Source organism: Rattus norvegicus, chromosome 8 (assembly GCF_021556685.1).
Source record: "Rattus norvegicus strain SHRSP/BbbUtx chromosome 8, alternate assembly SHRSP_T2T, whole genome shotgun sequence".
Classification (NCBI taxonomy): Eukaryota; Metazoa; Chordata; class Mammalia; order Rodentia; family Muridae; genus Rattus; species Rattus norvegicus.
This window is the reverse complement of record NC_141541.1, coordinates 131,287,178-131,310,526: the sequence shown is the minus strand read 5'-3', so window position 1 is coordinate 131,310,526 and position 23,349 is coordinate 131,287,178. Positions and strand designations below refer to the sequence as shown.

Below are 23,349 nucleotides of genomic sequence, written 5' to 3'. Positions count from 1 at the left end.
AATCTTGCCTGAGCTATATAACAAACCCTGTCTCAAAAACGTCTGTTTAAAAGATACTTAAATGTGATTATTCTCCTCTCTTGAGCAGTTATACCCACTCTAGGGCATGTCCTACAGTCCTGTTATATGTCTGCCCTTCTCTGTGTTTAATTCTGTATGCCATGAGCATTTTATGTCAGGAATAAAAGGACATACCTATATCTCTCCATACATTGTCAAAATTTATTGAATAAACAATAAAGTTGTAAGTTATATCAGTTTGTTGGCTGCAATTTGCCAAGAATCCCAATATTGCTTTAATAGCTGGTGATTATCAATAACAAATTTTTATTTTAATAATATGTTCATAGGTTCATATGTGTACCTCTCTGTTTGTGTGTGCACATTGCATACAAACATGTGAAGGTTAGAAGACAGCCTCAGCACTCTCAGATATCATCCACCTTTTTAAAAATTCTTTTTTATTTTGTGTATATGAATTCCATGGGCATTTTTTTGTAGCTACATGTAGAGGTGGCCATAAGCCACACATTGTGGGTTCTAAGGACAGAAAACCACTGAGCTATCTTTCCAGCCTTGTCCTTGATTTTTGAGACAGGTTCTCTCATTGACCTAGAGTTCACAAAGCTAAGCTGGCTAACCATTAAGACACAGGGATCTGTCTCCTCCTCTCCAGCACTAGCATCACAAATTCATGCCAACACACCCAGCTTTTTAAATATGGGTTTTGAGGAATAAAATCATGTCCCCATGTTTACAAGGTAAGCAATTTACCAACTGAGCTTTCACCCCAGCACTTTAATTCCATTTTAATTAATATTAGCTCTCAATTAAGACTTTATACAACAGTATACAAATATACAAGTTACAGAATTGCAAAGAAAATATTGAAGAGGCTTCAGAGTTCAGAGATGTTATTCCGAAGACCAAGGTAGAGAACACAGGTAAAAGGAAAAGTCTATAGGTACCAGATAAAATGTCTTCACTGCAGTCTCAAACCTGTTCAAGGCCAGAGGTATCAAATGGAGGTCTGGATAGCAAGTCAATTGGGCTTCAGTTTAAAGTGGGCAAAGTGTCACTATACTTGAGCTGGTGTTCAAAAATAACCAAAGGAACTTCACAGTGGTGATTTTCTTGGACCAGGTTCAAGATGAGTGACTAAGTAATCACTCAGTATGCTTGCCAGTATGCTGCAGGTCCCCCGCGCTCCAGACACTGCCTGGACCTGAAGGGACCGGATCAACAGTTCTCTGCATCCAAATCCCATGGGAGGGAGAGCTAAACCTTCAGAGGGGCAAACATGCCTGGGAAGCCAGAAGAGACTACACTCTGCCCACATTTCTGACTCTAGAGGAAAACACCTAGCGCCATCTGGGACCCCGGTGCATGGGAGCTCCCAGAAAAGGCTGCGCAGGCCCTCCTGGTTGCCGCCCTCACAAGAGCTCAAAAGCAGCGAGCAACTTGAGCCGCTGGACCACAGGTAAGACCAACTTTTCTGCTCCAAGCGACCTGCCTGGTCGACTCAGGACACAGGCCCACAGGAACAGCTGAAGACCAGTAGACAGGAAAGACTACATGCCCGAAAGCAGAACACTCTGTTCCCATAACTGGCTGAAAGAAAGCAGGAAAACAAGTCTAGAGCACTCCTGACACACAGGCATATAGGACGGTCTAGCCACTGTAAGAAATAGCAGAACAAAGTAACACCAGAGACAATCTGATGGCGAAAGGCAAGCGCAGGAACCCAAGCAACAGAAACCAAGACTACAAGGCATCATCAGAGCCCAATTCTCCCACCAAAGCAAACACTGAATATCCAAACACACCAGAAAAGCAAGATATAGATTTAAAATCATATTTGATCATGATGCTGGAGGACTTCAAGAAAGACATGAAGAACTCCCTTAGAGAAATGCAGGAAAACATAAATAAACAAGTAGAAGCTTATAGAGAGGAATCACAAAAATCCCTGAAAAAATTCCAGGAAAACACAATCAAACAGTTGAAGGAATTAAAGATGGAAATAGAAGCAATGAAGAAAGAACACAGGGAAACAACCCTGGATATAGAAAACCAAAGGAAGAGACAAGGAGCCGTAGATACAAGCATCACCAACAGAATACAAGAGATAGAAGAGAGAATCTCAGGAGCAGAAGATTCCATAGAAATCATCCACACAACTGTCAAAGACAATGTAAAACGGAAAAGGCTACTGATCCAAAACACACAGGAAATCCAGGACTCAGTGAGAAGATCAAACCTAGGGATAATAGGTATAGAAGAGAGTGAAGAAGTCAAAATATCACTATTTGCAGATGATATGATAGTATATTTAAGCGATCCCAAAAGTTCCACCAGAGAACTACTAAAGCTGATAAACAACTTCAGCAAAGTGGCTTGGTATAAAATTAACTCAAATAAATCAGTAGCCTTCCTCTACACAAAAGAGAAACAAGCCGAGAAAGAAATTAGGGAAACAACACCCTTTATAATAGTCCCAAATAATATAAAATAACTCGGTGTGACTTTAACCAAGCAAATAAAAGACCTGTACAATAAGAACTTCAAGCTTCTGAAGAAAGAAATTGAAGAAGACCTCAGAAGATGGAAAAATCTCCCACTCTCATGGATTGGCAGGATGAATATAGTAAAGATGGCCATTTTACCAAAAGCAATTTACAGATTCCATGCAATCCCCATCAAAATACCAATCCAATTCTTCAAAGAGTTAGACAGAACAATTTGCAAATTCATTGGGAATAACAAAAAACCCAGGATAGCTAAAACTATCCTCACCAATAAAAGGACTTCTGGGGGAATCACTATCCCTGAACTCAAGCAGTATTACAGAGCAATAGTGATAACAAACTGCATGGATAGACCAATGGAATAGAATTGAAGACCCAGAAATGAACCCACACACCTATGGTCACTTGATTTTTGACAAAGGAGCCAAAACCATCCAATGGAAAAAAGATAGCATTTTCAGCAAATGGTGCTGGTTCAACTGGAGGTCAGCATGTAGAAGAATGCAGATTGATCCATGCTTATCACCCTGTACAAAGCTTAAGTCCAAGTGGATCAAGGACTTCCACATCAAACCAGATACACTCAAACTAATAGAAGAAAAAGTGGGGAAGCATCTTGAACACATGGGCACTGGAGAAAATTTCCTGAACAAAACACCAATGGCTTAGGCTCTAAGATCAAGAATCGACAAATGGGAGCTCATAAAACTGCAAAGCTTCTGTAAGGCAAAGGACACTGTTGTTAGGACAAATGACAACCAACAGATTGGGAAAAGATCTTTACCAATCCTACAACAGGTAGAGGGTTTATATCCAAAATATACAAAGAACTCAAGAAGTTAGACAGCAGGGAGACAAATAACCCTATTAAAAATGGGGTTCAGAGCTAAACAAAGAATTTACAGCTGAGGAATGCCAAATGGCTGAGAAACACCTAAAGAAATGTTCAACATCTTTAGTCATAAGGGAAATGCAAATCAGAACAACCCTGAGATTTCACCTTATACCAGTGAGAGTGGCTAAGATCAAAAACTCAGGTAGCAAATGCTGGCGAGGATGTGGAGAAAGAGGAACACTCCTCCATTGTTGGTGGGATTGCAGACTGGTACAACCATTCTGGAAATCAGTCTGGAATTCCTCAGAAAATTGGACATTGAACTGCCTGAGGATCCAGCCATACCTCTCTTGGGCATATACCCAAAAGATGCCCCAACATATAACAAAGGCACATGCTCCACTATGTTCATAGCAGCCTTATTTATAATACCCAGAAGCTGGAAAGAACCCAGATACCCTTCAACAGAGGAATGGATACAAAAAATGTGGTACATCTACACAATGGAATATTACTCAGCTATCAAAAACAATGACTTTATATAATGCATAGGCAAATGGATGGAACTGGAAAATATCATCCTGAGTGAGGTAACCCAATCACAGAAAAACGCACATGGTATGCACTCATTGATAAGTGGATATTAGCCCAAATGCTCAAATTACCCTAGATGCACAGAACACATGAAACTCAGGAAGGATGACCAAAATGCGAATGCTTCACTCCTTCTTTAAAAGGGGAACAAGAATACCCTTGGGAGGAAATAGGGAGGCAAAGTTTAGAACAGAGGCAGAAGGAACACCCATTCAGAGCCTGCCCTACATGTGGCCCATACATATACAGCCACCAAACTAGAAATACAGGCCAACAGGAACCGGATGTAGATCTGTCTTGAGAGACACAGCCAGAATACAGCAAATACATAGGCAAGGCAATCATTAAACCACTGAACTGAGAATGGGACCCTCGTTGAAGGAATCTTAGAAAGGACTAAAAGAACTTGAAGGGGCGTGAGACCCCATATGAGCAACAATCCTAAACAACCAGAGCTTCTAGGGACTAAGCCACTACCCAAACACTATACATGGACTGACCCTGGGCTCCAACCTCATAGGTAGCAATGAATAGCCTAGTAAAAGCACCAGTGGAAGGGGAAGCCCTTGGTTCTGCTAAGACTGAACCCCCAGTGAATGTGATTGTTGGGAGGAGGGCGGTAATGAGGGAAGGATGGGGAGGGGAACACCCATAGAGAAGGGGAGGGAGAGGAGTTAGGGGGATGTTGGCAACAGGGAAAGGGAATAACAATCGAAATGTAAATAAGAAATACCCAAGTTGATAAAGATGAAAAAAAAAGAATCCGATAAAAACACAAGAAATCAGAAGCCATAATGTACATATAAAGCCTACAAGGTAAATAAATGATAAAATAAATGTCTGACACACCTTATGACACAAAGGACCTCCAAAGATGCCATTAAGTTCATTTCAAGTTGATCATCTACTGCTGAGCATGAGGACCTACCCTGAAAGGTTTCACCCTTGAGACTCCTTTGAAGAAAATTTTATTTGCAAGTGGTTATCAATTGGAGACAGCTTCTGGATTAGGAGTGGAGTCATGTGTCCATTTCCCCTTTCACCTCTAGGTCCCCATCTAGCAAAGACCTGTGCAATTCCTGTATGTGTTAATTCATAAGTTCATGTGTGTTTTGGTCATTCTGTGGCTTGAACGTTTTGTTTCCTTGTGGTCTTCCATCTCCTTGGCTCCTACACTCTTTCTGCCCCCTCTTCTGCAGAGTTCCCTTAGCCCTAAGGAGAAGGAGTTGATGAAAACATCCCATTCAGGGCTGAGTGTTCTAAGATCTCCCACTCTCTGCACATTATCTGTCTGTGGGGGTCTCTGTATTTGGTCTCATCTGCTGCAAGAGGGAGTTTCTCTGAAAATGGCTGAGCACTGATCTATAAGTATAGCAAAATGTCAGTGCTATGTTCCTTCAGCACAGTGGTTCTCAATTTTCTAATGCTGTGACTTTTTAATACAGTTCCTTAGATTGTGGTGACGCCCAACCCATAACATTATTTCATTGCTATCCCATAACTGTAATTTGCTCCTGTTGTGAATTGCAATGTAAATACTGGATATACAGGATATCTAATATGCATTCTCTATCAAAGGGTCATTCAAACCCAAAGGAGTCACAACCTACAGGTTGAGAATCACTATTTTGGCAAAACATTAGTATTTAGTTTTCTCCTAGATCCTGGGCCTATTTAATTTCAGGTGCTTAACCACCCACCAGAGTAATGTCAGGTATGGGTTCCATCTGGTGGAGTAAACCTTAAATTAAATCAGATCTTAGTTGGGTATGCCCACAAGTAATCAACCACTATCTCTTGCAAACATGTCACCATTGCACATCTAAAGGTTCATAGCAGTATTGGTTTTTACCTTTCTCCTTTGATAGCATGCAGAGTACCATGAACATTGGGGTGTATTAGTCCATTGGGGTGAAGGCTCTAGGTAGACTCCAGTCATATAAAATGAGGTGTTGTCTTCAGCAATAAGGTATTCCTCCCAGTTTGTAGAGAGCAACCAATAACCTTGGGAATAGACTGGTTATTTGGGAGTTATTTTGGTCAAAAAATTATATGTAACTTTCCAGGCTTCACTTGTTGATGAAAGATGTACATCTGGAATTCTGTCTTCCCATTATTTGGAGATTTTATTTAGATCAACTTAATATGTGTATATATTTTAGGAAGATTCTGCTGTATTAGGTTTCTTTTTTTTCTTCTTTTATTGGATATTTTTATTTACATTTCAAATGTTATCTACTTTTCCAGTTTCCACTCCAGAAACCCAATATTTCATCCTGCATCTATGCCGGTGCTCCCCCACCCAACCACAGACTCCCTCCAAACTCATCACACTGATGTTCCCCTACACTGCAGCATGGAGCCTTGACAAGACCAATGGCCTCTCTTCCCATTGATACCCTACAAGGCCATCTTCTGCTACATATGCAACTGGAGTCATGGGTCCATCCCTGTGTACTCTTGGGATGGTGGGTTAGTCACTGGGAGCTCTGGGGTATCTGGTTGGTTGATACTATTGTTTTTCCTATAGGGTTGCAAACCCCTTCATATTTTTCAGAACTTTCTTTAAGTCCTCCATTGGTGACACCATTCTCAGTTAAATGGTTGGCCGCAAGCATTCGCCTCTGTATTTGTCAGGCTCTGGCAAAGCCTCTCAGGAGACAGCTATATCAGGCACCTGTCAGCATGCACTTCTTGGCATCCACAATATTGTCTGGTTTGCATTTCCCTGAGGACTAAGGATGTTGAGCATTTCTTTAGGTGCTTCTCAACCATTCGATATTCCTCAGCTAGGAATTCTTCAAAGAGTTAGACAGAACAATTTGCAAATTCATCTGGAATAACAAAAAACCCAGGATAGCTAAAACTATCCTCAACAATAAAAGGACTTCAGGGGGAATCACTATCCCTGAACTCAAGCAGTATTACAGAGCAATAGTGATAAAAACTGCATGGTATTGGTACAGAGACAGACAGATAGACCAATGGAATAGAATTAAAGACCCAGAAATGAACCCACACACCTATGGTCACTTGATTTTTGACAAAGGAGCCAAAACTATCCAATGGAAAAAAGAGCATTTTCAGCAAATGGTGCTGGTTCAACTGGAGGTCAGCATGTAGAAGAATGCTGATCGATCCATGCTTATCACCCTGTACAAAGCTTAAGTCCAAGTGGATCAAGGACCTCCACATCAAACCAGACACACTCAAACTATTGGAAAAGAAAAACTAGGGAAGCATCTGGAACACATGGGCACTGGAAAAAATTTCCTGAACAAAACACCAATGGCTTATGCTCTAAGATCAAGAATTGACAAATGGGATCTCATAAAACTGCAAAGCTTCTGTAAGGCAAAGGACACTGTGGTTAGGACAAAACGGCAACCAACAGATTGGGAAAAGATCTTTACCAATCCTACAACAGGTAGAGGCCTTATATCCAAAATATACAAAGAACTCAAGAAGTTAGACCGCAGGGAGACAAATAACCCTATTAAAAAATGGGGTTCAGAGCTAAACAAAGAATTCACAGCTGAGGAATGCCGAATGGCTGAGAAACACCTAAAGAAATGTTCAACATCTTTAGTCATAAGGGAAATGCAAATCAGAACAACCCTGAGATTCACCTCACACCAGTGAGAATGGCTAAGATCAAAAACTCAGGTGACAGCAGATGCTGGCGAGGATGTGGAGAAAGAGGAACACTCCTCCATTGTTGGTGGGATTGCAGACTGGTAGAACCATTCTGGAAATCAGTCTGGAGGTTCCTCAGAAAATTGGACATTGAACTGCCTGAGGATCCAGCTATACCCCTCTTGGGCATATACCCAAAAGATGCCCCAACATATAAAAAAGACACGTGCTCCACTATGTTCATCGCACCCTTATTTATAATAGCCAGAAGCTGGAAAGAACCCAGATGCCCTTCAACAGAGGAATGGATACAGAAAATGTGGTACATCTACACAGTGGAATATTACTCAGCTATCAAAAACAACGACTTTATGAAATTCGTAGGCAAATGGTTGGAACTGGAAAATATCATCCTGAGTGAGCTAACCCAATCACAGAAAGACATACATGGTATGCACTCATTGATAAGTGGCTATTAGCCCAAATGCTTGAATTACCCTAGATGCCTAGAACAAATGAAACTCAAGACGGATGATCAAAATGTGAATGCTTCACTCCTTCTTTAAAAGGGGAACAAGAATACCCTTGGCAGGGAAGAGAGAGGCAAAGATTAAAACAGAGACTGAAGGAACACCCATTCAGAGCCTGCCCCACATGTGGCCCATACATATACAGCCACCCAATTAGACAAGATGGATGAAGCAAAGAAGTGCAGACCAACAGGAGCCGGATGTAGATCGCTCCTGAGAGACACAGCCAGAATACAGCAAACACAGAGGCGAATGCCAGCAGCAAACCACTGAACTGAGAATAGGACCCCCGTTGAAGGAATCAGAGAAAGAACTGGAAGAGCTTGAAGGGGCTCGATACCCCATATGTACAACAATGCCAAGCAACCAGAGCTTCCAGGGATTAAGCCACTACGTAAAGACTATACATGGACTGACCCTGGACTCTGACCTCATAGGTAGCAATGAATATCCTAGTAAGAGCACCAGTGGAAGGGGAAGCCCTGGGTCCTGCTAAGACTGAACCCCCAGTGAACTAGACTGTTGGGGGGAGGGCGGCAATGGGGGGAGGGTTGGGAGGGGAACACCCATAAGGAAGGGGAGGGGAGAGGGGGATGTTTGCCCGGAAACCGGGAAAGGGAATAACACTCGAAATGTATATAAGAAATGCTCAAGTTAATAAAAAAAAAATTTTAAAAAAGAATTCTTTATTTAGCTCTAAACCCCATTTCTTTTTTTTCCATCTTTATTAAATTGGGTATTTCTTATTTACATTTCGATTGTTATTCCCTTTCCCGGTTTCCTGGCCAACATCCCCCAGCCCCTCTCCCTCCCCTTCTGTATGAGTGTTCCCATCCCCATCCTCCCCCCATTACCACCCTCCTCCCAACAATCGCATTCACTGGGGGTTCAGTCTTGGCAGGACCAAGGGCTTCCCCTTCCACTGGTGCTCTTACTAGGCTATTCATTGCTACCTATGAGGTTGGAGCCCAGGGTCAGTCCATGTATAGTGTTTGGGTAGTGGCTTAGTCCCTAGAAGCTCTGGTTGTTTGGGATTGTTGCTCATATGGGGTCTCGAGCCCCTTCAAGTTCTTTTAGTCCTTTCTTAGATTCCTTCAACGAGGGTCCCATTCTCAGTTCAGTGGTTTAATGATTGCCTTGCCTATGTATTTGCTGTATTCTGGCTGTGTCTCTCAGGAGAGATCTACATCTGGTTCCTGTCGGCCTGCACTTCTTTGCTTCATCCATCTTACGTAGTTTGGTGGCTGTATATGTATGGGCCACATGTAGGGCAGGCTCTGAATGGGTGTTCCTTCTGCCTCTATTCTAAACTTTGCCTCCCTATTTCCTCCCAAGGGTATTCTTGTTCCCCTTTTAAAGAAGGAGTGAAGCATTCGCATTTTGGTCATCCTTCCTGAGTTTCATGTGTTCTGTGCATCTAGGGTAATTTGAGCATTTGGGCTAATATCCACTTATCAATGAGTGCATACCATGTGTGTTTTTCTGTGATTGGGTTACCTCACTCAGGATGATATTTTCCAGTTCCATCCATTTGCCTATGAATTATATAAAGTCGTTGATTTTGATAGATGAATAATATTCCATTGTGTAGATGTACCACATTTTCTGTATCCATTCTTCTGTTGAAGGGTATCTGGGTTCTTTCCAGCTTCTGGGTATTATAAATAAGGCTGCTATGAACATAGTGGAGCATGTGCCTTTGTTATATGTTGGGGCATCTTTTGGGTATATGCCGAAGAGAGGTATAGCTGGGTCCTCAGGTAGTTCAATGTCCAATTTTCTGAGGAACCTCCAGACTGATTTCCAGAATGGTTGTACCAGTCTGCAATCCCACCAACAATGGAGGAGAATTTCTCTTTCTCCATATTCTCACCAGCATCTGCTGTCACCTGAGTTTTTGATCTCAGCCATTCTCACTGGTGTGAGGTGAAATCTCAGGGTTGTTTTGATTTGCATTTCCCTGATGACTAAAGATGTTGAACATTTCTTTAGGGGTTTCTCAGCCATACAGCATTCCTCAGCTCTGAACCTCATTTTTAATAGGGTTATTTGTCTCCCTACAGTCTAACTTCATGAGTTCTTTGTATATGTTGGATATAGGCCCTCTATCTGTTGTAGGATTGGTAAAGATCTTTTCCCAATCTGTTGGTTGCCTTTTTGTCCTAACCACAGTGTCCTTTGCCTTACAGAAGCTTTGCAGTTTTATGAGATCCCATTTGTCGATTCTTGATCTTAGAGCATAAGCCATTGGTGTTTTGTTCAGGAAATTTTCTCCAGTGCCCATGTGTTCAAGATGCTTCCCCACTTTTTCTTCTATTACTTTGAGTGTATCTGGTTTGATGTGGAGGTCCTTGATCCACTTGGACTTAAGCTTTGTACAGGGTGATAAGCATGGATCGATCTGCATTCTTCTACATGCTGACCTCCAGTTGAACCAGCACCATTTGCTGAAAATGCTATCTTTTTTCCATTGCATGGTTTTGGCTCCTTTGTCAAAAATCAAGTGACCATAGGTGTGTGTTGGTTCATTTCTAGGTCTTCAATTCTATTCCACTGGTCTATCTGTCTGTCTCTATAACAATACCATACAGTTTTCATCACTATTGCTCTGTAATACTGCTTGAGTTCAGGGATAATGATTCCTCTGGAAGTCTTCTTATTGTTGAGGATAGTTTTAGCTATCCTGGGTTTTTGTTATTCCAGATGAATTTGCAAATCGTTCTGTCTAGCTCTATGAAGAATTGGGTTGGAATTTTGATGATGATAGCATTGAATCTGTAGAAAGCTTTTGGTAAAATGGCCATTTTTACTATATTAATCCTGCCAATCCATGAGCATGGAAGATCTTTCCATCTTCTGAGATCTTCTTTAATTTCTTTTTCAGAGGCTTGAAGTTCTTATCGTACAGATCTTTCACTTGCTTGGTTAAAGTCACACTGAGGTATTTTATATTATTTGGAACTATTATGAAGGGTGTCGTTTCCCTAATTTCTTTCTCAGCTTGTTTCTCTTTTGTGTAGAGGAAGGCTACTGATTTATTAGATTTAGTTTTATACCCAGATATTTTGCTGAAGGTGTTTATCAGGTTTAGTAGTTCTCTGGTGGAACTTTTGGGATCACTTAAGTATACAATCAAATAGTGATATTTTGACTTCTTCCTTTCCAATCTGTACCCCTTTGATCTCCTTTTGTTGTCTGATTGCTCTGGGTAGGACTTCGAGGTCTATATTGAATAAATAGGGAGAGAGTGGGCAGCCTTGTCTAGTCCCTGATTTTAGTGGGATTGCTTCAAGTTTCTCTCCATTTATTTTAATGTTAGCTACTGGTTTGCTGTATATGGCTTTTACTATGTTTAGGTATGGGCCTTGAATTCCTGTTCTTTACAGTACTTTTTTTTTTGTTCTTTTTTTTTCCGGAGCTGGGGACCGAACCCAGGGCCTTGGGCTTCCTAGGCAAGCGCTCTACCACTGAGCTACCAACCCAACCCCCTTTCCAGTACTTTTATCATGAAGGGGTGTTGAATTTTGTCAATTGCTTTCTCAGCATCTAATGAAATGATCATGTGGTTTTTATCTTTCAGTTTGTTCATATAGTGGATTACACTGATGATTTTCTCTATATTAAACCATCCCTGCATCGCTGGAATGAAGCCTACTTGATCGTGATGGATGATTGTTTTGATGTGCTCTTAGATTCGGTTTGCAGGAGTTTTATTGAGTATCTTTGTGTCGATATTCATAAGGGAAATTCAACTGAAGTTCTCTTTCTTTGTTGGGTCTTTGTGTGGTTTAGGTATAAGAATAATCGTGGCTTCATAGAAGGAATTTGGTAGCGTTCCATCTATTACAATTTTGTGGAATAGTTTGGATAGTATTGGTATGAGGTCTTATATGAAGGTCTGAAAGAATTCTGCACTGAACCCATCTGTACCTGGGCTCTCTTTGGTTGGGAGAACTTTAATGACTGCTTCTATTTCGTTAGGAGTTATGGGGTTGTTTAAATGGTTTATTTCTTCCTGATTTAACTTTGGTACCTGGTGACTGTCTAGGAAATTGTCCATTTCCTCCAGATTTTCAAGTTTTGTTGAATATAGGCTTCTGTAGTAGGATCTGATGATTTTTTGAATTTCCTCTGGCTCTGTTGTCATGTCTCCCTTTTCATTTCTGATTTTGTTAATTTGGACACACTCTCTGTGTCCTCTCATTAGTCTAAGGGTTTATCTATCTTGTTGATTTTCTCAAAGAACCAGCTTTTGGTTCTGTTGATTCTTTGTATAATCCTTTTTGTTTCTACTTGGTTAATTTCAGCTCTGAGTTTGATTATTTCCTGCCTTCTACTCCTCCTGGGTGTATTTGCTTCTTTTTGTTCTAGAGCTTTTAGTTGTGCTGTCAAGCTGCTGATATATGCTCTCTCCTGTTTCTTTCTGCAGGCACTCAGAGCTATGACTTTTCCTCTTAGCATAGCTTTCGGTGTGTCCCTAGGTTTGGGTATGTTGTACCTTAATTTTCATTAAATTCTGAGAAGTCTTTAATTTCTTTCTTTATTTTTTCCTTGACCAGGTTATCATTGAGTAGAGCATTATTCAACATATATATATATATATATATATATATATATATATATATATATATATATATATATATATATGGGCATTCTTTCCTTATTGTTATTGAAGACCAGCTTTAGCCTGTGGTGGTCTGATAGGATGCATGGGATTATTTCTCTCTTTCTGTATCTGTTAAGGCCTGTTTTATGACCAATTATATGGTCAATTTTGGAGAAAGTACCATGAGGTGGTGAGAAGAAAGTATATCCTTTTGTTTTAGGATAGAATGTTCTATAAATATCTGTTAAACCCATTTTGTTCATGACTTCTCTTAGTCTGTCTCTGTCTCTGTTTAATTTCTGTTTCCATGATCTGTCCATTGATGAGAGTGGGGTGTTGAAATCTCCTACTATTATTGTGTGAGGTGTAATGTGTGCTTTCAGATTTAGAAAGCTTTCTTTTACGTATATAGGTGCCCTTGTATTTGGAGCATAGATATTTAGGATTGAGAATTCATCTTGGTGAATTTTTCCTTTGATGAATATGAAGTGTCCTTCCTTATCTTTTTTGGTGACTTTTCATTGAAAATCGATTTTATTCGATATTAGAATGGCTACTCCAGCTTTCTTCTTCAGACCATTTGCTCGGAAAGTTGTTTTCCAACCTTTCACTCTGAGGTAGTGTCTGTCTTTGTCTCTGAGGTGTGTTTCCTGTAGGCAGCAGAATGCAGGGTCCTCATTGAGTATCCAGTTTGTTAATCTATGTCTTTTTATTGGAGAGTTGAGTCCATTGATGTTGAGAGATATTAAGGAATAGTGATTTTTGCTTCCTGTTATATTCGTATTTGGATGTGAGATTATGTTTCTGTGCTTTTCTTCTTTTTCTTTTGTTGCCAAGACGATTAGTTTCTTGCTTTTTCTAGGGTGTAGCTTGCCTCCTTATGTTGGGCTTTACCATTTATTATCCTTTACCATTTATTATTTTGTAGGGCTGGATTTGTAGAAAGATATTGTATAAATTTGGTTTTGTCATGGAATATCTTGATTTCTCTATCTATGTTAATTGAGAGTTTTGCTGGATACAGTAACCTGGGCTAGCATTTGTGTTCTCTTAGGGTCTGTATGACATCTGTCCAGGATCTTCTGGCTTTCATAGTCTCTGGTGAGAAATCTGGTGTGATTCTGATAGGTCTTTTATATGTTACTTGACCTTTTTCCCTTACTGCTTTTAATATTCTTTCTTTGTTTTGTGCATTTGGTGTTTTGACTATTATGTGACGGGAGGAGTTTCTTTTTTTTTAACTTAAAAAGCATATATTTTATTACACAAACAATATACATAATTTTGATCTATAAAAAGGTTATTTCTTTTTTTTTATTAACTTGAGTATTTCTTATTTACATTTCGATTGTTATTCCCTTTCCCAGAGTCCGGGCCAACATCCCCCTAACCCCTCCACCTCCCCTTCTATATGGGTGTTGCCCTTCCCATCCTCCCCCCATTACTGCCCTGCCCCCAATAATCATGTTCACTGGGGGGTTCAGTCTTAGCAGGACCAAGGGCTTCCCCTTCCACTGGTGATCTTACTAGGCTATTCATTGCTACCTATGAGGTTAGAGTCCAGGGTCAGTCCATGTATAGTCTTTGGGTAGTGGATTAGTCCCTGGAAGCTCTGGTTGCTTGGCATTGTTGTTCATATGGGGTCTCGAGCCCCTTCAAGCTCTCCCAGTCCTTTCTCTGATTCCTTCAATGGGGGTCCCATTCTCAGTTCAGTGGTTTGCTTCTGGCATTCTCCTATGTATTTGCTGTATTCTGGCTGTGTCTCTCAGGAGAGATCTATGTCCGGTTCCTGTTGGCCTGCACGTCTTTGTTTCATCCATCTTGTCTAAACATGTGGCTGTATATGTATGGGTCACATGTGGGGCAGGCTCTGAATAGGTGTTCCTTCTGCCTCTGTTTTAATCTTTGCACAGGAGGAGTTTCTTTTCTGGTCCAATCTATTTTGAGTTCTGTAGGCTTCTTTTATGTTTATCGGCATATCTTTCTTTAGGTTAGGGAAGTTTTCTTCTATGATTTTGTTGAAGATATTTACTGGAGCTGGGAGTCTTCACTCTCTTCTATACCTATTATCCTTAGGTTTATTCTTCTCACTGAGTCCTGAATTTCCTGTGTGTTTTGGACCAGTAGCTTTTTCCATTTTCCATTGTCTTTGACCGTCGTGTTGATGATTTCTATGGAATCTTCTGCTCCTGAGATTCTCTCTTCTTCTCTTGTAGTCTGTTGGTGATTCTTGTATCTACGGCTCCTTTTCTCTTCCTTTGGTTTTCTATATCCATGATCATTTCCCTTTGTGCTTTCTTTATTGCTTCTATTTTCATTTTTAATTCCTTCACCTGTTTGATTGTGTTTTCCTGGAATTCTTTCAGGGATTTTTGTGATTCCTCTCTATAGGCTACTACTTGTTTATTTATGTTTTCCTGCATTTCTCTAAGGGAGTTCTTCATGTCTTTCTTGAAGTCCTCTGTCATCATGATCAAATGTGATTTTAAATCTATATCTTGCTTTTCTGGTGTGTTTGGATATTCAGTGTTTGCTTGGTGGCTCTGATGATGCCATGTAGTCTTGGTTTCTGTTGCTTGGTTTCCTGTGCTTGCCTTTTGCCATCATGTTGTCTCTGGTGTTACTTTGTTCTGCTATTTCTGACAGTGGCTATACCGTCCTATAGGCCTGTGTGTCAGGAGTGCTGTAGACCTGTTTTCCTGTTTTCTCTCAGACAGTTATGGGAACAGAGTGTTCTGCTTTCAGGAGTGTAGTCTTTCCTGTCTACTGGTCTTCAGCTGTTCCTGTGGGCATTTGTACTGACTCCACCGGGCAGGTCGCTTGGAGCAGAAAAGTTGGTCTTACCTGTCGTCACACAGCTGAAGTTGCTCCTGGGGGGCTGCTTTTGAGCTCTCTGTGAGGGTGGCAACCAGGAGGGCCTGCGCAGCTTTTTCCTGGGCCCCCGTGCACCGGGGTCCCAGATGGTGATGGGTGTTTTCCTCTGGATCAGAAATGTGGGCAGAGTGTAGTCTCTTCTGGCTTCCCAGGCGTGCCTGCCCCTCTGAAGGTTTAGCTCTCCCTCCCATGGGATTTGGGTGCAGGGAGGTGTTGACCAGGTTTCTTCTGTATTAAGTTTCTATATGACCCCTTAAATGACCCTTAGTTTTCAATGTTCACTCCCATATCCCTCCTTCAATTCCCTCTTCCCACTCCCCTCCACATTTGATACTCCCATTCCAGCCCAGCCCTCAGCCATCCATAGTTAACCATTCTATTTCCTTTTCCTAGGATAATCCATACCTTCCCCATAGTCCCTTACTCTATACATACATCTGTGATTATATGGATTGGAGCTTGATTATCAATGATTTAACATCTAAATCCTCATATAAGTGAATACCTTCTATATTTGTCTTTGTGTGTCTATGTTACCTCATTCAAGATGATTTTTCCCTAGCTCATTCTGTCTGAAAATTTCATTTTAATGGCTGAGTAATATTCTATTGTGTAAATTTATCACATTTTCTTTATCCATTTATCTGTTGATGAATATATAAGTTGCTTCTATTTCTTACTATTATGAATAGAGCAGTAATGAACATGGTTGAGCAAGTGTCTCTGTAGTATGATATAGAGTGCTTTAGGTATATGCTCAAGAGTGGTATAGCTGAATCTTGAGATGGGTTGATTCCCAGCTTCCTGAGAAACCTACACACTTGTAGATTGTTGTCCATATGCAGGTAAGGGCAGGAACAAGATAAGGCAAGACCTGTTATTGGGCAGTAAAAAAGTAAGGCAGGCACAGAGTTTTGGAGAGAGGAAGGGAGAGAGAAAGGAAAGAAGAACCAAGATGGAGGCAGAAAAGGATGACCCAGATCTGTGTGGACTTAAAGGGCCACAGGTAGTTATCAATATTATCAATAATATCCATCCCAATTTCATAAGGGATGGATTTTATAGGACAATTTATCTTATCTAGGTGGGCAGTTTATATCAATATTAATTGGTTCAGAGTTTATTGTGTGAACATTTTGTGAGATGAGAATTTACTGATATAAATCTGATTGATAAATTACAAGCTTCTAGAGTTTTGATTTTACCGGGATCCTGGGAATTGTGACTATAACCACAGGGGACAGATGTTAGGACTGAACAGAGTTCACAGCACAAAGTCGGAAGAGGGCAACTGCTGCTGGGGCCAGAGAGTAGCTGGTGGCAATTTGGGGCTAGCCATAGCAGTTAGATTGCTACAGGGTCCAGAGAGTAGCTGGCAACAGCATAGGAGGGAAATTGGAAACTTAGTCTGGTTGACACGCTTTGCTGATTAAGATGAAAATACCCTGCACATGCCATGTGACCCACTGGAGACAGCAATAGAATGGATTGGTAATTTTTTTTTAATATTTACCACTATACACACTGATTTCCATTGTGACTGTACAAATTTTGCCCTTCTCCCAGCCATGGATGAGAGTTTGCCTTACTCGTGTACCCAGCAACATGAATTATCATTTGTTTTCTTGATCTTGGCCACTCTGACTAGTGTAAAACGAAATCTCAAAGTACTTTGATTTGCATTTCCCTGATAGCTAAGGGTGGCTAAAGAAATATCCCTTTAAGTGTTTCTCAGCCACTTGAGTTTCTCCTTTGGAGAATTCTCTGTTTACATCTGTGTCCTATTTTTAAACCATGTTATTTGTTTCCTTGACTTTATTTTGAGTTCTTTATATATTTTTGGATAGTAGGCCTCTGTAGGATGTGTAATCAGTAAAACAAAAATTTCAATTTTCTACCCTGATACTGTGCAAAAATAACAGTGTCCTTTGGTTTAGAGAAGCTTTTCAGTTTGATGAAATCCTATTTACTAATTGTTGTTCTTTTTTTTGGTAATTTTTGTTTTAATTTTTCTTTTATTAACTTGAGTATTTCTTATATACATTTCGAGTGTTATTCCCTTTCCCGGTTTCTGGGCAAACATCCCCCTACCCCCGCCCCTTCCTTATGGGTGTTCCTCTCCCCACCCTCCCCCCATTGCCACCCGCCCCCCAACACTCTAGTTCACTGGGGGTTCAGTCTTAGCAGGACCCAGGGCTTCCCCTTCCACTGGTGCTCTTACTAGGATATTCATTGCTACCTATGAGGTCAGAGTCCAGGGTCAGTCCATGTATAGTCTTTAGGTAGTGGCTTAATCCGTGGAAGCTCTGGTTGCTTGGCATTGTTGTACATATGGGGTCTCGAGCCCCTTCAAGCTCTTCCACTTCTTTCTCTAATTCCTTCAACGGGGGTCCTATTCTCAGTTCAGTGGTTTGCTGCTGGCATTCGCCTCTGTGTTTGCTGTATTTTGGCTGTGTCTCTCAGGAGCGATCTACATCCGGCTCCTGTCGATCTGCACTTCTTTGCTTCATCCATCTTGTCTAATTGGGTGGCTGTATATGTATGGGCCACATGTGGGGCAGGCTCTGAATGGGTGTTCCTTCAGTCTCTGTTTTAATCTTTGCCTCTCTCTTCCCTGCCAAGGGTATTCTTGCTCCCCTTTTAAAGAAGGAGTGAAGCATTCACATTTTGATCATCCGTCTTGAGTTTCATTTGTTCTAGGCATCTAGGGTAATTCAAGCATTTGGGCTAATAGCCACTTATCAATGAGTGCATACCATGTATGTCTTTCTGTGATTGGGTTAGCTCACTCAGGATGATATTTTCCAGTTCCAACCATTTGCCTACGAATTTCATAAAGTCATTGTTTTTGATAGCTGAATAATATTCCACTGTGTAGATGTACCACATTTTCTGTATCCATTCCTCTGTTGAAGGGTATCTGAGTTCTTTCCAGCTTCTGGCTATTATAAATAAGGGTGCGATGAACATAGTGGAGCACGTGCCTTTGTTATATGTTGGGGCATCTTTTGGGTATATGCCCAAGAGAGGTATAGCTGGATCCTCAGGCAGTTCAATGTCCAATTTTCTAAGGAACCTCCAGACTGATTTCCAGAATGGTTGTACCAGTCTGCAATCCCACCAAAATGGAGGAGTGTTCCTCTTTCTCCACATCCTCGCCAGCATTTGCTGTCACCTGAGTTTTTGATCTTAGCCATTCTCACTGGCGTGAGGTGAAATCTCAGGATTCTTTTGATTTGCATTTCCCTTATGACTAAAGATGTTGAACATTTCTTTAGGTGTTTCTGAGCCATACGGCATTCCTCAGCTGTGAATTCTTTGTTTAGCTCTGAACCCCAATTTTTTTTTTAAATTTTTTTAAAGTTTTTTTTTTAATTAACTTGAGTATTTCTTATATACATTTCAAGTGTTATTCCCTTTCCCGGTTTCCGGACAAACATCACCCTCCCCCCTCCCCTTCCTTATGGGTGTTCCCCTCCCAAACCTCCCCCCATTGCCACCCTCCCCGCATAGTCTAGTTCACTGGGGGTTCAGTCTTAGCAGGACCCAGGGCTTCCCCTTCCACTGGTGCTCTTACTAGGATATTCATTGCTACCTATGGGGACAGAGTCCAGGGTCAGTCCATGTATAGTCTTTAGTGAACCCCAATTTTTAATAAGATTATTTGTCTCCCTGCGGTCTAACTTCTTGAGTTCTTTGTATATTTTGGATATAAGGCCTCTATCAGTTGTAGGATTGGTAAAGATCTTTTCCCAATCTGTTGGTTGCCGTTTTGTCCTAACCACAGTGTCCTTTGCCTTACAGAAGCTTTGCAGTTTTATGAGATCCCATTTGTCGATTCTTGATCTTAGAGCATAAGCCATTGGTGTTTTGTTCAGGAAATTTTTTCCAGTGCCCATGTGTTCCAGATGCTTCCCTAGTTTTTCTTCTATTAGTTTGAGTGTGTCTGGTTTGATGTGGAGGTCCTTGATCCACTTGGACTTAAGCTTTGTACAGGGTGATAAGCATGGATCGATCTGCATTCTTCTACATGTTGACCTCCAGTTGAACCAGCACCATTTGCTGAAAATGCTATCTTTTTTCCATTGGATGGTTTTGGCTCCTTTGTCAAAAATCAAGTGACCATAGGTGTGTGGGTTCATTTCTGGGTCTTCAATTCTATTCCATTGGTCTATCTGTCTGTCTCTGTACCAATACCATGCAGTTTTTATCACTATTGCTCTGTAATACTGCTTGAGTTCAGGGATAGTGATTCCCCCTGAAGTCCTTTTATTGTTGAGGATAGTTTTAGCTATCCTGGGTTTTTTGTTATTCCAGATGAATTTGCAAATTGTTCTATCTAACTCTTTGAAGAATTGGATTGGTATTTTGATGGGGATTGCATTGAATCTGTAAATCGCTTTTGGTAAAATGGCCATTTTTACTATATTAATCCTGCCAATCCATGAGCATGGGAGATCTTTCCATGTTCTGAAGTTCTTATTGTACAAATCTTTTACTTGCTTGGTTATAGTCACACCGAGGTATTTTATATTATTTGGGTCTATTATGAAGGGTGTCATTTCCCTAATTTCTTTCTCGGCTTGTTTCTCTTTTGTGTAGAGGAAGGCTACTGATTTATTTGAGTTAATTTTATACCCAGCCACTTTGCTGAAGTTGTTTATCATCTTTAGTAGTTCTCTGGTGGAACTTTTGGGATCACTTAAATATACTATCATATCATCTGCAAATAGTGATATTTTGACTTCTTCTTTTCCGATCTGTATCCCCTTGACCTCCTTTTGTTGTCTGATTGCTCTGGCTAGAACTTCAAGAACTATATTGAATAAGTAGGGAGAGAGTGGGCAGCCTTGTCTAGTCCCTGATTTTAGTGGGATTGCTTCAAGTTTCTCTACATTTAGTTTAATGTTAGCTACTGGTTTGTGTATACGGCTTTTACTATGTTTAGGTCTGGGCCTTGAATTCCTATTCTTTCCAGGACTTTTATCATGAAGGGGTGTTGAATTTTGTCAAATGCTTTCTCAGCATCTAATGAAATGATCATGTGGTTTTGTTCTTTCAGTTTGTTTATATAATGGATCACGTTGATGGTTTTCCGTATATTAAACCATCCCTGCATGCCTGGGATGAAGCCTACTTGATCATGGTAGATGATTGTTTTGATATGCTCTTGGATTCGGTTTGCCAGAATTTTATTGAGTATTTTTGCATCGATATTCATAAGGGAAATTGGTCTGAAGTTCTCTTTCTTTGTAGGGTCTTTGTGTGGTTTAGGTATAAGAGTAATTGTGGCTTCATAGAAGGAATTCGGTAGTGGTCCATCTGTTTCAATTTTGTGGAATAGGTTGCATAATATTGGTATGAGGTCTTCTATGAAGATCTGATAGAATTCTGCACTAAACCCGTCTGGACCTGGGCTCTTTTTGGTTGGGAGACCTTTAATGACTGCTTCTATTTCCTTAGGAGTTATGGGGTTGTTTAACTGGTTTATCTGTTCCTGATTTAACTTCGGTACCTGGTATCTGTCTAGGAAATTGTCCATTTCGTGCAGATTTTCAAGTTTTGTTGAATATAGGCTTTTATAGTAAGATCTGATGATTTTTTGAATTTCCTCTGAATCTGTAGTTATGTCTCCCTTTTCATTTCTGATTTTGTTAATTTGGACACACTCTCTGTGTCCTCTCGTTAGTCTGGCTAAGGGTTTATCTATCTTGTTGATTTTCTCAAAGAACCAACTTTTGGTTCTGTTGATTATTTCTGTGGTCCTTTTTGTTTCTACTTGGTTGATTTCAGCTCTGAGTTTGATTATTTCCTGCCTTCTACTCCTCCTGGGTGTATTTGCTTCTTTTTGTTCTAGAGCTTTTAGATGTTCTGTCAAGCTGCTGACATATGCTCTTTCCTGTTTCTTTCTGCAGGCACTCAGCGCTATGAGTTTTCCTCTTAGCACAGCTTTCATTGTGTCCCATAAGTTTGGGTATGTTGTACCTTCATTTTCATTAAATTCTAAAAAGTTTTTAATTTCTTTCTTTATTTTTTCCTTGACCAGGTTATCATTGAGTAGAGCGTTGTTCAATTTCCATGTATATGTGGGCATTCTTCCCTTATTGTTATTGAAGACCAGTTTTAGGCCGTGGTGGTCCGATAGCACGCATGGGATTATTTCTATCTTTCTGTACCTGTTGAGGCCCGTTTTTTGACCAATTATATGGTCAATTTTGGAGAAAGTACCATGAGGAGCTGAGAAGAAGATATATCCTTTTGCTTTAGGATAGAATGTTCTATAAATATCCGTTAAGTCCATTTGGCTCATGACTTCTCTTAGTCTGTCTATGTCTCTGTTTAATTTCTGTTTCCATGATCTGTCCATTGATGAGAGTGGGGTGTTGAAATCTCCTACTATTATTGTGTGAGGTGCAATGTGTGTTTTGAGCTTTAGTAAGGTTTCTTTTACGTATGTCGGTGCCCTTGTATTTGGAGCACAGATATTTAGGATTGAGAGTTCATCTTGGTGGATTTATCCTTTGATGAACATGAAGTGTCCTTCCTTATCTTTTTTGATGACTTTTAGTTGAAAATTGATTTTATTTGATATTAGAATGGCTACTCCAGCTTGCTTCTTCCGGCCATTTGCTTGGAAAGTTGTTTTCCAGCCTTTCACTCTGAGGTAATGTCTGTCTTTGTCTCTGAGGTGTGTTTCCTGTAGGCAGCAGAATGCAGGGTCCTTGTTGCGTATCCAGTTTGTTAATCTATGTCTTTTTATTGTGGAGTTGAGGCCATTGATGTTGAGACATATTAAGAAATAGTGATTATTGCTTCCTGTTATATTCATATTTGGATGTGCGGTTATGTTTGTGTGCTTTCATTCTCTTTGTTTTGTTGCCAAGACGATTAGTTTCTTGCTTCTTCTAGGGTATAGCTTGCCTCCTTATGTTGGGCTTTACCATTTATTATCCTTTGTAGTGCTGGATTTGTAGAAAGATATTGTGTAAATTTGGTTTTGTCATGGAATATCTTGGTTTCTCCATCTATGTTAATTGAGAGTTTTGCAGGATGCAGTAATCTGGACTGGCATTTGTGTTCTCTTAGGGTCTGTATGACATCAGTCCAGGATCTTCTGGCCTTCATAGTTTCTGGAGAAAAGTCTGGTGTGATTCTGATAGGTCTGCCTTTATATGTTACTTGACGTTTTTCCCTTACTGCTTTTAATATTCTTTCTTTATTTTGTGCGTTTGGTGTTTTGACTATTATGTGACGGGAGGTGTTTCTTTTCTGGTCCAATCTATTTGGAGTTCTGTAGGCTTCTTGTATGCCTATGGGTATCTCTTTTTTTAGGTTAGGGAAGTTTTCTTCTATGATTTTGTTGAAGATATTTACTGGTCCTTTGAGCTGGGAGTCTTCACTCTCTTCTATACCTATTATCCTTAGGTTTGATCTTCTCATTGAGTCCTGGATTTCCTGTATGTTTTGGACCAGTAGCTTTTTCCACTTTACATTATCTTTGACAGTTGAGTCAATGATTTCTATGGAATCTTCTGCTCCTGAGATTCTCTCTTCCATCTCTTGTATTCTGTTGGTGAAGCTTGTATCTACAGCTCCTTGTCTCTTCTTTTGGTTTTCTATATCCAGGGTTGTTTCCATGTGTTCTTTCTTGATTGCTTCTATTTCCATTTTTAATTCCTTCAGCTGTTTGATTTTGTTTTCCTGGAATTCTTTCAGGGATTTTTGTGACTCCTCTCCATGGGCTTC

The 23,349-nt window shown here is 40.4% G+C and overlaps 1 protein-coding gene across 1 annotated transcript in view; it reads right to left on the bottom strand.

Moving 5' to 3' along the window:
- The window catches only part of Ccr3 (C-C motif chemokine receptor 3), a 107,069-nt gene that overhangs the window by 54,119 nt on the left and 29,601 nt on the right, over nt 1-23,349 (bottom strand). The window lies entirely within an intron of this gene.